General features: G+C 36.2%; 1 protein-coding gene across 2 annotated transcripts in view; it reads right to left on the bottom strand.

Moving 5' to 3' along the window:
- col19a1 (collagen, type XIX, alpha 1) overlaps positions 1 to 12,554 on the bottom strand; it is a 101,851-nt gene that overhangs the window by 4,943 nt on the left and 84,354 nt on the right. For both annotated transcript variants that reach the window (XR_012388672.1, XR_012388673.1), the window contains exon 9: positions 3,326 to 3,379. The gene's annotated coding sequence lies outside the window, so the exon portion shown is untranslated. The remainder of the gene's footprint in view (positions 1 to 3,325; positions 3,380 to 12,554) is intronic.

Below are 12,554 nucleotides of genomic sequence, written 5' to 3'. Positions count from 1 at the left end.
TGACTTTTTTTACATTTCAATTTCTAAAAGCTTAAATATCCTTATTTATATTAATCCTGACTGAATCCAAGTCCTGTTTGTGAAACCAGGCATAATGTCTTCCTAATGCTGCTTTGAAACTCACAATAATGTCTTCCTCTAGAGACTTCTTTCAAAAGAGCTTTAATACAAACACGGCTTTCCGCTGATTTTACAAATGAGTTAATATCATGGTCTGTGATAATCGACAAAATGTAATGAATGCTGCAAGCGAGCTTAACCTGCTCATAATCTGAAATGCTTCTTTTATATATATGCAATCAGAGTTGCACTGCAGTTTTGCATTCATTAAGGTTTCCCATTTCCATATAGTATCTGACTTGTCAATATTAAAATTGATTCCATCCGACAAAACTGAGCTGCTTTTCATTTGCCTGATTTACAGAAGTGTTCATACCTGCTACACTCAGCACTAGCAATAAAAGCTACACAATCAATGATTGGATCTAAACATGTTTCCATGAACACTGGTTGTACATGGTGCTTTATAGGGTTTTGCCGCATTAAGAGCATTGTATAAAGTGGCCAATTAATTATCAGTGATGTAAAATTACAAATAATCAAATTACTGTAACTGATTTATTTATTTTTTCCTCAGGAATAGTAGTTTACTAAGTAGTAAAAATTCACACTTTTACCTTCCCTTGAGTACATTTTTTTGTGCTTTTAATTCACTATTTTCCTTCAACCTGCAATCACTACTTTATTTCTACTGGTCTATGGGGATTAGCAGAGTAGAAAAATCAGTCATGTGTTTCCTGTCCAATGAAATTGCACATAGAATCTAAAAATCGCATTATACAGAACAAGCAGCTTTATCAATGTAGTATGCCGTTTGGAATCATTAAAAGCGTCCAAGAAGATGTCCAAAATTGTTAAATGCAATAACCCAGAGATCTTTTAGACTGCATGTCACTGATAAGAAAATGATGTTTACTGTGTGATGACTAAAATTGACAAAGGGCCTTAAACAATAACTAAATGCAGTACAGAATGCTACGTTTTCACATACATGCGTAATTGCATTCAAACGCATCAATCTTTCTCAGTGTAATACTTCTTAGGGCTCTATTTTGACGGTCCATGCACAGAGCGCAAAACGCAGGGCGCAAATGCTTTCAGGGCGTCAGAACGCATTTTTGCTAATTTACGGACGGGAAAATGTGCTTTGCGCCAAGGCGCATGGTCTAAAAGGGTTGAGTTTATTTTCTTAATGAGTTACAGGTGTGTTTTGAGAATAAACCAATTAGAGTCTCATCTCCCATTCCCTTTAAGACCCAGCTGTGTCGCACCAAAAGCACATTCGCTATTTACAGGACGCAAAGTAAGTCTAAGTGGAAAAAATTAACATTTCACAAGCAAACAGTTAACAGTTGACAGTTTTTTTAACAGAAAACTGTTAAACAGAGCATCTACTGCGTGAGAATGAGAGATAATGGAACTACTTTCACATTCGCTTATGGATAGGGAAACCTTTACATCAATTAGCCTATAAATAATTAATTTCGTTTGTTAAACGCAAAGATTTGTTTCAAAAAAATTTTTTAAATTCAGTTCTAATTTCTAACAAACGAATAAATGAACAATAATGACCAAGTGTGGTCAAAATACTGAGTTATTTCCAAATACACCTGCCATGCCCCATATGGTCTAAAACCTGACAGGTGGGCAAATCTAAGCTTGTTTTTAATAAAATAAATATAAATATGCATATATTAAATAATACTGCTAATAATAATAACATTATACAAAAGCATTTTGTTATAAATAAACTGAAAAAGCCTCCAGAGATGAAGAAGACATAAAAGCAGTGATTTTTCATATTTATGTAGGCTAGAAAATAATGTTTTGTAATATTTTAATCTTTTATATTTATATCCTATATCTATTCTTATTATATCCTATATATCCTTAATATTTTAATTTTTTCATATGTAAAGATATTTGCCTATTGCTCTCTTGTGCGTATTAAGCAGTGCGTAAGCGAGGCGCCATTACTGACTATTAAAAGGGCTACTTTTTACTCATAATTTGAGAATTGTTCAATCATTTTATTTTATTTTCGGCTTAGTCTCTTTATTAATCTGGGGTCGCCACAGAGGAATGAACCGCCAACTTATTCAGCATGTGTTTAAAGCAGCAAATGCCCTTCCAGCCGCAACCCATCACTGGGAAACTCATACACACTCATTCGCACACATACAGTACATACACTTTGGGCAATTTGGCTTACCCAATTCACCAATACCCCATGTCTTTGGACTTGTGGGGGAAAGCGGAGCACCTGGAGGAAACCGCCGCGAACACAGGGAGAACATGCAAACTCCACACAGAAATGCCTACTGACCTGGCCGAGGCTCAAATCTGTGACCTTCTTGTTGTGAGGCGGCAGCACTACCTACGTCTTTTCTATTACGTTTGATCAGTTAAAGCGTCCCTGTTGAGGAAAATTCATTTGAACTTTTCTGGCATTTCTGTGGGGAGTTTGCATGTTCTCCCCATGCTCGTGTGGGTTTTCCTTAGGGTGCTCCGGTTTCACAGTCCAAAAACATGCGGCATAAGTCAATTGGGTGTATGGTGGGTGTTTCCCAGGACTAGGTTAAACATCCACTGCATAAAACATATGATGGAATAGTTGACAATTCATTCCACTGTGGTGACCCCTAATAAATAAAGGACTAAGCCGAAGGAAAATGAATATATGAATAATAATCAGAATATCACTATATGCACGGTCACCTTTTATTTTGAAATTTGATTTAATGGTATTTCTAAAACACTGTTTTTGTCCATTTCCTGTTCATTCCCATTACGCAGACTAGAAACAAAACAGCTTGAATTTTCAAATGTCATAAATGATATATTGATACATATGCCTATTGATATTCTGCTAGGCTGTCACCACTTATTCATTACTGAGTTGGGGGTTGTAGCATCTGCCACTGAAAACCAGTATACTTTCACCAATAATGCCAATGTTTGGCTGGAGGTGTCTCAGCAGAACTCGCATTTTTCCCTCCTTTTAGACCCAAATGAACCAGCAGCCAAAGTTTAGCTGTGACATTTTTTACTTTTTAATGCTATAATGATTTTCCCAAAAAAGAAGAAAAAAAAATCTAGCTTATTTTCTGGCAGTTTTCGAAGAATGACTCACAAACAGACTGTGTGGCTTTCTGTGTATAAAAAATTCAGGGTCTGAAAAAAATCATCTCCAAGATCATACAGCCTCCATCTCTCTCTGAGCAATATAGTTTGTAAATGTTATCAAACTTGCAGGGTTACTTACTTTATCACCTTTGAGACCGGGTAGGCCTTGAGGTCCAGGATCTCCTTTCAAACCCTGAGGAGACACAAGAAACAGGAACCAGTTTAATCAAAGTCTGCTTCCTCGCAGCTTCCTGACAGGACAACTAAGGGGAGGGGGGGGGGATCTTTACAGTCAGCAGATGGTGTATCAGACCAAGTTAGGGATTTAACAGGGGGATAAAAATTGTGCAGTGTATGTCAGTGAAGCACTGACGTTAAAGTTTTTTTTTATTTTTTATTTTTTTGAGTACATCCACAGACAAACAGCAAACTCAAAATGCGCAAATATAAAATCCCCTTAAAAAGTTTCATTCTTATCCAAATGTCTGTCCTTTTTATCAGCGGCACAAACATCTTTGAGAAGCATTGAAAGCATTTGTTGACATGTACGGCTATTGTTTGTGCTGTCTTCACTAGGGTTGTTGTTGTTGTTGTTTTTAAACAACATGAAAATGTGCCCAGGGACACATTTTTAAGAACCAAGAAATATGTGCTTGTGGGTACAGATGTCTGCATTTTATGTGTAAAATGATTGCTTTGCTAATGTGATGTCTTGGGGTTATTGTGTTTTCCAGTCAGGCTGCCTAAAAATTAATCCACGCTGCCCGGCGGACAATCTTTATTGGAGGAAAAATATAGCCTATTTCATTTCATTTTTTTAATTCTCTTACAAATTGGGTAATTATGTTGGATGTAATTTTTATGCATCGAGGAGCCACTATTAATGTGTGTTCGAATTAGCATTTGTGCTAACAGGTGTCATTGAAACTGGCTACTACTGTACCATAAAAAAAATAAATAAAAAGATATAGGTAGGTCTAGTGCATTTTCACATGATTGTTTAGGGACAATTAAAAAAGAATATAATAATAATAATAATAATAATAATAATAATAATAATAATAATAATAATAATAATAATAATTATTATTATTAAAGTAAAAATTTTAATAATGATACAAATTATTAAATAAAATTTGGTATTTTAAAAAATATATGTAAAAATATGTAGACCTTTAATGAATGCCATTAAAGTATTTATTTTTATTCAGTACATATGTCTTTTATAATCTGGTCTTTTAGAGTGCCTGTACGAAGTGCCTCCCATGAATGGCACCAGATTTGTGGACCAGTGTTTGAGTTCAGTGATGGACGGTTTCAGAAACCAGGTAAAACAAAACCCCAAAAAAGCAGCGTGTGGTTGCGGTAGAAGCACATGGCTATGATAGCTTTTCTCATCTAGTTTGCTTATGAAAACCCTATCGGTTGGGTTTAGGGATGGCCATGGGTGGGCCTGTTGATATCAAGCTCATATATTATGCACGCTGACAAGCTTCTCTCACGGATGCGCACGAGAATGATGTTAATATTTGCAAACATGTACAAGGTAGTCTCTGATGGACTTACGAAAAACGTATGACAAAACGTGCTACAGTAATGTATTTGAGATTTTCAACTATGTACACGGCACACTCTAGTGGATTTGTAAATGCAAAAACTGCAGGAAGTCCAAGGTACATATTTGTCCAGGGTATTCATATCTGTTTAAATGTTGACAAATTAAGTACTTCAAACACCATTCAAAAAACATGTACGAACTACACAAAGCATATGCTTAGTGTAGGCCAGGGGTGTCCTAACTCGGTCCTGGAGGGCCAGTGTCCTAGAGAGTTTAGGTCCAACCCTAATCAAACACACCTGAAGCAGCTTATCAAGCTGTTACTAGACAGCTGTTAGTTGGAGCTAAACTCAGCAGGACACCGGCCCTCCAGGACCGAGTTAGGACATCCCTGGTGTAGACCAAAGTATACTTTTTATTTTTGCATTGATCAGTGTAGGCAGTCAAACTCTTTTTTGATAGTGTCGGTGAACACAAATGTAAGATGCATCCGTTTAGCATCCTTCTGCGCTTCCCTTCTCAAAAATTATCTGTGAGAAAACGATTGTATTTATTGTTAGAAAAATTACAGCACACTCTAGCTCAAAATAGCCTTCAGTTTTTATAATTAATGCAATGGGGTTGACCCTAGATAAAGGATATGTTATCTAGTATGTTTTCTAGTATGCTTGTGTCGAAAGACTTCACACAATGCTCTTTGAAAGGTTTTAAATTATCTGTGAGCGTACACTAATAAACTAAAAAGTAAAATCAAGTATTTGGCCTATTCAGTGGCTATTATTATTCAAAATTCACATTGCATACTGTATACACACATATTATGTAATAAATTAAGTATTATTTAAAAAACGATTACTTGACTAAGTTAGCAAAACCATGGCTTTTAAAGTGATTTATCTAATAATTTGAAGGAAAAACTGCACTCAATTATTGAAGTTAAATAAATAGACACACTTTATTTTGATGATCCCTATTACACATTTTGTTGACAAAAAATGCAATACATTCTTATTTGAGTATTAGTAGACTGTCTGCATAATATCTGCTGATACTGCTCTTTCAACAGACTTTTAACTGACTATAAGAATCTTTGCAAGTACATGTCTACTTACACTAACCCTACTCCAAACCTAACAGTCTACTTATAATCTAATGAGAATTAAGTTGGCAAGTAGATGCCATGTAACTTAAAGGTGCAGTAGGTGATTGTCTTCAGAATTTTTTGTGTTGTGCTGGTTGAAAGTCTCTTCACAGTCCAATAGTAATGATTATTGATTGTTTATATGTATTTTTATATTCTGGATAAGGCATAAAACTAAAAAATATTCATCCAATTAAATATTGTCGGACTGACATCTCCCATAATTCCGATAAGTAGCTCAAACTGTCTGTCAACAAATGCAGATTTGGGCTTTTGTGCATTTCTGTTCATGCACATCCACCATTAGTGTGTGCACGCCTAGATGAGCGCCGCGTATTCATGATAAAACTACTTTAGCTTCACGTAGAGCTGATGCAGATGATGTTGTTACACTGAAATCTTCTGGTAAAAGATTGATGTGACTATTTTCAGTTTCATAAGGGAACTTTTACAGCCTCGATAATGTAGATGTATATTTAGTTTAAAAACCAAACTTCAGTAAAAAGTGCTTTATTGCCTAGCCTGCTTTACTGAGATGAAGTTGGTTTTAAAGTCACATTGGGTCATTTCTGAACAATAAATACTCCTGAAATTGTTTACCTTGCTACTCTGAATAATCGCTCTGAAATTGCATGTAAGTGTGGCTTAGTAATAAGTATAATTTCTGCACGCTGCTGGCCAACCTTTACCTACACTTCTGACTGGTGAATGACAACAACACGTCTGCTGTCGTGTCTCGAAGGCGTGGCTTTGAAACAGTCCCTCCCCTGCCGTCCAAAGCTAATATGCTAACAGATTAGCATTTTGGCAGATCACCTACTGCACTTTTATATTCAACCAAGTGCATTAAAGGGACCATCAAAATAAAATGATATCAAATAAACTTTGTTCTTAGTTACATTGGATTATTACGTACAGTCAACTTGTTGCTTTTAAAGCAAGAGGTTTACTCACTTTAAGTAAAGTAACTACTTACTTTTTTTTACACCAGTAGGGCTGGGACGCTAAATCAATGCATTTTGTGAATTGTTTCTTTTTTTTGTTCAGCTTTAATGCCGTATATTAATTTGAACAAAGCTCACTACATACACTTGTAATGCTTAAAACTTCCCTATTTTTATTAATTAATCTTTCAATTTACCAATCAACCAACTATACTACAAAAAAAGGTCTATAAAGTTCTTCACAACAGCAAAACAAAATGACTTAAACACAGTAGAAATGCAAGAACAATCAAAACAAGACTATCAATGACACATTAAAACAATTAGATCTTTATATTTATTCATTCATTCATTTTCTTGTCGGCTTAATCCCTTAATTAATCCGGGTCGTCACAGCGGAATGAACCGCCAACTTATCCAGCAAGTTTTTACACAGCGGATGCCCTTCCAGCCGCAACCCATCTCTGGGAAACATCCACACACACATTCACACACTACGGACAATTTAGCCAACCCAATTCACCTGTACCACATGTCTTTGGACTGTGGGGGAAACCGGAGCACCCGAAGGAAACCCACGCGAATGCAGGGAGAACATGCAAACTCCACACAGAAACGCCAACTGAGCCGAGGCTCGAACCAGCGACCCAGCGACCTTCTTGCTGTGAGGCGACAGCACTACCTACTGCACCACTGCCTCGCCCCTTTATATTTATTAATAATTCTTATTAAGTAGTAAATCTGTGTAAAGAATTAGAGGCGACCAGAGTATGGCTGTTTGTAAAGTGGCATTTCAAAGTAAAAACTAAGCTTAGAATCAACTCAAGAGAGAGTCAAAATGCATTTAGACAATCTCAGAATTGAATTAATTTGTATTGTATCAATTTATCATCACAAGCCTAAAAACAGTGAACATTAGAACATTATAAAAGGTGCACATTACTGCATTACAATCAAATTCCGAAAGGTTAAACTTCATTAGTTGCTAATAACTTTAACTAATTTACAAGTAACTATAGCTTTTAACAGTTACCGTTATTAAATATAAACATAGTTAACCTGTAGTATTCAGAATAGGTGATGTCAATGTGTACATGTTCAATGAAGTGTATTTGTGTATTAAGTGTATGTGTTGTCCTAATGTCTCAAGGTGTTGAGGTGGCCTTATTTACATGACAAATCTGTTTTCTTTCTTCTCAACGTTCTTCTCACTAAACGTTTTAGTGAATGCTCTGCACAATCTTCCCCCTCACAAAATATACACACACAAAATATACAGTGTATTTCTCAAGTCCTCTGGCTGCAGTTGGGATTATCTCGCCTGACGGGGCTTTGTGAGAGGGAATATGACCGAAGATAAAGCAAAACCACAGGCAAAGTCAGAACTTCTGCTGCTGAAAAGCAAAATAGTGAGAACAGGTGGGGGGGAAAAAAGAGGAATATAAGAAGGTGAGAGAGGAAGAAGAGCTGCTGAGGAGAGGTGGCTGATAAACGAGGCCTGATGCATATCGACAGGCTGAATTTACAGCAGCTCTTGTTAGGTGTGACACATCAGGACCGGCAGCCACACACACACACAGATTTCTCAAATAAGTCAGAGGACACTTAGAGGCAGGAACACTGAACCTCGAAATACAGCAATTTGTCTTAGTTAAGCTTTCGAGTGAGTATTAATGTTGAATTATATTAAGGCCAGGCGAGCGCCTTGCCCCGTTTTAATCACTTCTTCAAGTTCATGAATAGACTAATTTGGGCTTTTAATTTATGACAATGGAGCGAAGACTAATGTGGAGAACTACTCTATAAAGCAAGATCAATACAAATAAGATGTTTCTGTGAGAATAAGGAAAAAAGAGCCTTATATTGGAAGTATTTGAGTAGTATTTGAACAACATCTAAACTAGGGATCAAACTTTGTATGAAGAGCCAAAAGCCAATTAACGTTGATAGCTGTGGGCCAAAGATAAATATTCTAAACTATTTTACATTAAAACTGCCATGCGCAATTTCCTAATAAATGTAATAATATTAAAAATAAACAGAAAACATTACTTTGAATCCTATTAACTAATGCAGTATAACTTTTTAAAATTAGAATGTATTGCAACAAAACCATAAACAAATAACATTTATCTGCCTTTGCCTTGATTCGTTCACCAGTCTCTGCAATGTCCACTTTTCATCGTATGTAAATTTTAAACAAAATCTGATTGACACCATTTACATTGAAACAATTGATTTTATATAGCTTTTTTGTAGCTTAACAATAAAACAAACTAATATAAGGTTACATTAAATTTAAATGACAATCACTAAACTATTCTTAGATGCCAAATCAAAGGTTACCTTGGGCCAACTTTGGCCAGCGGGCCCTGGTTTGGGTATCTCTGATTTAGACACTCACTATTTCCATAAACTCTTCTGATTAACAGGCAATAAAAATGCAAGAGAGCACTTTCATCTTGCTTGCTATTTGGGATTGAGCAAATAAAATAAAATAAAATAAATAAAATAAAATAAAATAAAATAAAATAAAATAAAATAAAATAAAATAAAATAAAATTGTAAATTACATTTATTTAAATAAATAAAGTAAAATAAAATAAAATAATTAAAATAATAATTAAATTAAATTAAAAAATGAAAATTTAAAATGTAAATTAAATTAAAAAGTTTAATTAAATATTAAATATTAAATTAAATTAAAAAAGTTTTATGAATAAAAGAGAAGGCAAAGAAATATAGAAAAACTAAATTACTAAATAAAATAAACATTATTTTTAAGATCAAATGAAATTTCACCATGTTAAATCTAACATTAAAAGTTAAACATAACATTCAAAGTGCAAATAAAAATTTAAACTGTAAAACCACCATTTCAAAATCCCACATCTGTGCTTATAGTTTCTAGCATTTATCACAGTAAATTGTCTATTATTTCCTGCTTTATAAAGATAATAAGCAGCTGCAGTCTATACAGTATAAAGTCAGCGCTCCCTTTCTGACACATCCACAAAACAGCAACCAAAGACTTTTCCTACACCTATCATTTTGTTGACCCTGAACTGAAGGCCATAAAAGATAGATGTGAGTGTGAACCAGCACTTGAACTTGATCGGGCCTGCAGTGGGGAGGAAGCTCACTCTGGGACGGACTGATGGAGGTTACTGTACGGCTGCTCTTAAATGATGGATGTCCAGAGGGGTCTTTGGAGAGAGTGATCCCATACTGCTTTCAGCACAATCTAATGACTGCTTCAGGGAAGTAGCACGCCTCTCTGATGTGGTCCTTCCTCCTATGGTTACGCAATATTCACTTTTATGAGGTGTTTGAACACAGTGTGTACAAACAACCAGCCTATAATGTACAATCCCGCCACTCACATTTCTATAATCCCAAAAATGCTAAACAGTCTCTTTGAGTGCATCATATAGTCTCCATATAGTCTTACACTGTATCCTAACTACATGCAGTGCAATGCTAAGACACATGATACATGCTGTATTTTCCATTTTCGCCAAGATGTTTATAATTAGGCATTTATTAGACTTATTTTAAACAAAAATGTGTACTGAGGAGCAAATGCATGTTGTTAGATTAATACAGAAAATGAACAGCACCTGTACAAATCATAAATGTACAATTATTGCACACTGTATAGTTTATTGACAGTAAGAACTTTACCTTGATCGGGCCTGCAGTGGGAGGTGATAAATTGCATGTCATTGTCATGTGCATTTGTCTATAAAGCCAGTTCTGTAATCAGCTGTGTTTAGTTGGAGCAGCATTTACTGCATCAAAAAGCCATAATTCTCTGTCATAGTCATGCAAATTGCTATAGTCAAATAACCATTATATTATATTGACAGCTGTTTGCATAGCTTCTGTACTAAGGCCCTTTAAAGCAAATGTTGCTAATGTTAAACAAAAAGCAAGTGTAAATACCACACTGTAAAACCCAAAAAGTTAAGGTAACTCAAACCATTTGAGGAAACCGATTGCAACAAACCATTTAAGTTCAAAAACTAATCTTAATGAGTACTGTAAACTTAATGCATTTAAGTAAATAAAGCAATTTGAGCACAGTAAATCATGATAAATAAAGGGAACTCAAACCAACTGAGTATTGTAAAATCCAACAAGTTGTCATGTTCACCAGCGAACAACCACCAGATGTCGCTGGTAAACACTCACACACAAACACACACTTAGAACTACACTTCCGCCTTTTCCTGGACTACATTTTCATACATGCACTTCTCCCTGACACCCATGCCCATTCATCTAACTTGATTGCATTCACCACCTGAACCTTGTCATAGACTGAACTCTCACAGCTGAAGCCACCCACACAATGATTATTTGGACTATTTAAACCCCTCTTTTCCACACACATGTTGCTGAGTCTTGTTTACTGTTAAGTGACATAACAACGCGTTTCTCCCTGTCTTGTTTCTCCGTGTTTAAACCTAGCTTTGTATCCTTGTTATCCTGTTTAGCCGCCAGCCTTTCGACCTATTGCCTGTACCTTGATTACAATTCTGGATTGTCTACATATATCTGTTTACACCTGTTTTGACCATTGCTTGCCTGACTACGATTAAACCTGCATTTGGATCCTACCTTCTGTTGTCAGTGTCACTCCCCGTCGTTACACAAGTAAAGGCAACTCAAACCATTTGAGGAAACCAATTGCAGCAAAGCTTTGAGTTAAAAAGTAATCTATATGAGTACTGTGAACTTACTCCATTTAAGTCAGAGGTGTCAAGGTCATGTGTTTATTAATCTTGTTAATCAAATGAAAGCAGATTGTTCTCCTGTTTATCCTACGGATTTCCCATAGACTAGTATTTCCCATAGACTGTAAAAGATATGGACGTAGTATCTGTGACGTCACCCATTGGTTTCTGAAATGTGCAAAAGAAGCTACAAGTAGGTGTGGCCAACTGTCGCCATTTTGTTCGCACGTCATCATGGCGACAGGGGCTGCCCAAAAAGGAGCAAAGAGGCGGAGCATCAGTGAAGCTAAAGATGCCTGCTAGCATTTTGCTTAGACGCCATTTTCTTTGGAACAAACGCTTAATACTTCATTACCTGCAACTCGTTTGTGAACATAATACATAAACAAACTGAGTTGGACCATCCCACAGTGGAAACGTGTATGGTGGTCATATGAATCAATATTTCAGATATTTTTTGGAAGAAATGGACGCTGTGGGCTCCAGACCACAAAAGAATAGGGTCCAGACTTTTACCAGCAACAAGTCCATAAGCCAAAAGATTTCGACTGTATGTGATTCACTTGTTTTGTTGCTTCTGGAGTGTCAGAGTAGCATAGAGGCTCCGCCCTCTTTTGGAAAGCAGTAGCGCATTTGCATGCAAGGACAAACTAGAACAGCTAAAACAAATGATTTGTAGTGGATTTTAAGCTGAAACTTTGCAGACACATTCCAAGGACACCAAAGATTTATATAAGATCTTGTGAAAAAGGGTCATAATATGTCACTTTTAACAACAGCAACACCAGTTCTCTTTAGAGGGACTGGGTTTGAGCTTCAGGCCTACAGGCTGTCCTGACCTCGGGAGTCAGCACGGAGACACAGATTGGCTCTGGGCATTGCAGCACGAGGGGGGAGGTGAAGGATGGGTTAAAATCAGGGCTGTGTCCCTCTCTCGGTCTCGTCACGACAGTGTGAGGTCAAAATGCCGCAGGGATCTCTGCTCA

This window comes from Danio rerio, chromosome 13 (assembly GCF_049306965.1).
Source record: "Danio rerio strain Tuebingen ecotype United States chromosome 13, GRCz12tu, whole genome shotgun sequence".
NCBI lineage: Eukaryota > Metazoa > Chordata > Actinopteri > Cypriniformes > Danionidae > Danio > Danio rerio.
The sequence above is the reverse complement of the archived record's forward strand: the minus strand, read 5'-3'. Positions and strand labels throughout refer to the sequence as shown.